We start from the raw sequence: 4,421 nt of genomic DNA on the forward strand, positions 1-4,421 counted from the left end.
AGGAAACAAAAGTTTGAATAAAATGAAATTGAAGAATCAAAATTAAAACTCGAAAATCACAAACCTTTCGGGGATTGTTTTATGCCAGCGATTACTAAAATGATAAAGCACTCAACACGAAGACGATTCGACGGCCAAAATTGCAGGCACAGAGGAGCAAGGTGACTAAATAGGACAGAGGGCGCCATCTTACGGCCCCACCCACCAGAAGAAGGCAGAGGAAGATGACGTCGCAAGGGCGTGGCAGTCACCCCTCCCCCCCCCCAACTATAAAAGGGTGCGCCACCCAACCAGAGGGAGAATCACAGTCGAGCAGCCGAGAGTCACAGTCTGCAGCCGGAGGCGGAGACGCCACCTGGAGGCCACCGTCAGTCCGGGGTCACCCGCGAGAAGCCTCTTCAGTTCGAGTGATCAGAGCCGGAGGACAACCGCCGACGCTTGCGACCACACTGAGAAACTCCAGAATGTGAGTGTTGTTGAAAAGTCTGCTCAATCCCAATCCTTGACCCCCCCCCCTCTACCCAGCCTGCCGTGCCGAGACGACTGCCAAACATTTTCGGTTGCCATAAAATGCACTCTCAATTGGAATTGGAAAACTTAAATTACTTTGAACTTATTGGTCCAGACACCCTAGTAGCATATTAGGATCTGAATTTCGAAGTCATGTCAGAGTCGCCAGCAACTCGTTATCGTCCGTTGGAATTCACGATTAGGCCGTGAGCGAAATCCTAAAATTTGAATAAGCAGCTCAGTGTCACGAACGCTGAAATTGATGACAGGATGCGTGACAACATTGAATATGTCATTGTCTTTGGTCAAACTGGTTCGTTCGATTTATTATAATCGGCGGTGGTCAAGTGCGATTTGAGGTTGGAATTCGTTTGTGAAATTAATGGTGTAGATTTGTGCTTAATTCACTAAAAGTTGCATTGCGAAATTATTGGTAATATTGCTGAAGGAATTAATTGCGAAGTCGAAATCAATTATTGAACAGGTAAATACGGTTGAAAGCGAATGTTATGTTTTAAGGTGGCGACTGATTCATGCGATCGATCTATGAATATGGCTATGAGTTATGATTTTCGACAGATACGAATGCTTGAGCTTACGGCGGAATTTCTTCTGTTACTTAGGTGCAGAGTTGTGAGCAGTGGTTTGGGGTTGACGGTTTGACACTTTGCGACTTTAGATGGTCACTTTGCGTCATTGAAATTGCGAAATGTCGAGTAACAGGTAGATGTAGAATTGTTTGTGGTTAGAACTAATATGCGACTAACATAGGTACCGATCGTTGTGCTTTTGTAGAATAAATACTAGAAAGGACCATCTTTGTTGGGGAACGATTAAATGGGACAGGAATTTAATCAAAAAAAAAAAAAACTTACGTGAAATGGAGCTGATGAGATGTCGAACGGGGAGATATTGCAGCGATATTTTACCAGATTCACACTCACTGACACATCCGGTAAAGCTACCCGGCCAGAAGAGACAACACGCACGAGCACTGTACCGCGAGTGGTGACGCGCCCATAGCGGCGTGACTGACTGACGGTGTCGACGCGGCGCCGGCCGGTGGCCGTGGTAATCGTCGTTCCCGACGCGGGCGTTGAGCCGCCAGAGGGCGCGAGAAGCGGCCACAACAGGGGCAGTGGGTTAGCCGTAATTGGGGCGCGGGCGGTAGGTGAAGGTCACGTATAGGAGCCTGGTTAGTTGTGGAAAGTTGCAACGGGATAAGAACGTAAACAGTTAATGCATAATTTTAAATATGACATGCTATTTGATATTTAGGACTGCACTTCGTTTGATGTGCATTGTTTACTGCTAATAGGATGATTTAAATTATATTTTCTATGAAAGGCTAGGGACCCCTATGACAATATTCTGGCACTCTATAAAGATAATTTGTATAGGTAACTAGTAGCCCATCAGAAGCTATCGAACGAGTTTCAAGGAGTCATTTCCGTTGAGCATTCAGTAATTCACTATGATACGGTGGATCACAACCAGACGACAGATACCTAGGTGCGTACTAATTGGTTCTAGATCATCTGATTAAATCAAGAGCGGTTCAAGGTCTGCTAGGAGTGTATACGAGAACTAGTGATTAGGTTCATGCGTGCAGCAGCAATTAGGACTTGAGATTACGATTAGGTTGGATAAATAATGCGTTTCTGTTATTCGCGTTCTTACGAGTTAGCGCCAATAATTACTCCACCAATATTGGCACAGGGCATTGTGAGGCGCAGACGGCTTGTTTGCCCGTCTCCTATGGCGTAATGTTTACCAGCATGACTGTATGAGACACAGATGCACTTCTCTAAACCCACGTCCAGACCGGAATAATAAGAGGGACACACCGTCACGTACGCAGGGCATATGCACGTTTTCCGCCAGTGGTACCGGCCACTGTTAATTTTCCCGCTTAGGTAACACTGGGTGAGAAGGCAGTGAGAGGTTTCTACGGCAGGGGGAAGGGGAAGAGTGGCACAGTGTGCAGTGGAGAGTAAGTTATGCCAAAGGCAAGAAGCCGAGGGTCAGGGGTGAGTCACCCAAAAGTGCGGATAAGGCGAGCCGTAGTGTCCCGAATAAGTCCTCATACTTATTTTGTAAAGGTACCTTAATCGGTACTGGACAGCCTCAGGGGAGGGAAGAATGTACTCCAGGACACGTAAGGCCTTGAAGAGTAAATCCCATGGTTTAAGGAGAGTTCCTGAGGAGAGTTCCAGGATATGAACGGTGGTCCCTGGGTCGTGAACGGAGGTGTTACACGCGGACCGGAAGAGGGCATAGGTAATCTCTCCCGGATAGAGAGATAAGTCGGATGTAAATCGCGTATATGTGTACCATAAGTCTATCGGACGTGTAGTGAATCCCATAAATTAGCAGGGTGGATATTTGTGCAATTATTCTGGACGGCCCTGCGATAAGTATCTTAGTCGCCGGTTAGCGGAGCATGCATATGGATTTCGGAAAGAGACATTTATGTCGCCGGGGAGACCCTGGTTTGTAAGACGCCTAACACTATCGGAGGGAATTTCGGGGGCTATCAATTAAATTTGGGTGAATACATGAAATGCAAACGTAATGCGAGCAAGGGTGTGAGAGTGACGACGCATGAATCTTAGAATAAGGCCGATAGGAATTTGATAGAATTCGGTTACGGCAGTCGAACAAATGATTCTCGAGGGCAGTTAAAACTAGCAACGCTAATACGAATTAAGTGGGCAATTTTCTTAATGGGAAGGCCAGTATAGGAATGGGTGACTGGACAAATGATCACATTCAATTTATCAATGTAATTACCACCCATATGTTTGGCAGTGGTCATCGGGACTTCGAATGCCCTGTCCTTTACCTGCCCAACTGTGCCGCAAACCCAGCTGATCGGATCCCTCTATCCCAAATCCGAGCAGTGAAAAAGCATCTCGTGCATCATGGTCTATACAATGAACAGAATCATCAAGCCTCTAAATTAAAAAAAAGCATCTTCCATCAGATGTATTTGTATGCAAGGTGGAGATCTACATCTCTATCAGGTGGATCTCATCTATCTCAGGATCTCATCTTCATCACTACCTGTATCTCTCTCTAGATCTCTCTCGGGATCTTTTCCAAGACTCTCAAGCTCCCCTGTTCTACCAGCTTTACTATCAAGGATCTCCCAGCAGCAATTTGCTCTCTCTCTCTTCTGCTACAACCAGCCGAACAACTGTGGACCGCAGTATTTGATGAACCTCAAGATGCAGTTTTCTTTCTTTTTCTTTAATTCCCTTGCTACAGAAGCAAAAGCGGAATGATTAACAATATTCTTAAACATTTCTGCCTGCTCCACTACTCGTGCGAAGGTTAAACCCGGCGTATGATCACTTTGCTGAAAAAAAACATGGCACATATGCCTAGATATCTCATCCGCCAATCAACCTTGTCTGTTCCAAAGAAATGTTTCGCTATTCATTATTAAGTATTGCGAGAGAATAGGACACGCTGTTGTCTGATCCGTATCCCACTGGTGCTCACGTGACTCGATTCAGGTCTTAATCTGTCTGAAATATGTCACTGCCATGTGTCGCCCTGAATGTTGACACTGCAAACTGTCAGAGACGGTTGCCCATGCTACAGCCCATGCTATTTTGGTGCCGCATAACAATATGGTTTAAGGCGAAGGTGATTGCATAGGAAAACTTAGAGACTACATAAAAACTAAAAAACTTCTGTAAAAACTCCTATGTAACCACGATCTGTTTATGCAGCTTTATCGCCCGGCTACGTATTTAAAGATATGCATTATGTAATCATGCAATGCTACAAAACCGCATTAGACCATTGTTAAGAAGGTCTTGCATTGGCGCTTAACTCCTGATAATGTGACTTTTAAACGTTAACCTCTGATCTAATGCTGTGCTTTGTATGGCCGCAGCTGC

The sequence above is a fragment of the Amphibalanus amphitrite genome, unplaced genomic scaffold (genome assembly GCF_019059575.1).
Source record: "Amphibalanus amphitrite isolate SeventyFive unplaced genomic scaffold, NRLGWU_Aamphi_draft 001209F_arrow, whole genome shotgun sequence".
NCBI lineage: Eukaryota > Metazoa > Arthropoda > Thecostraca > Balanomorpha > Balanidae > Amphibalanus > Amphibalanus amphitrite.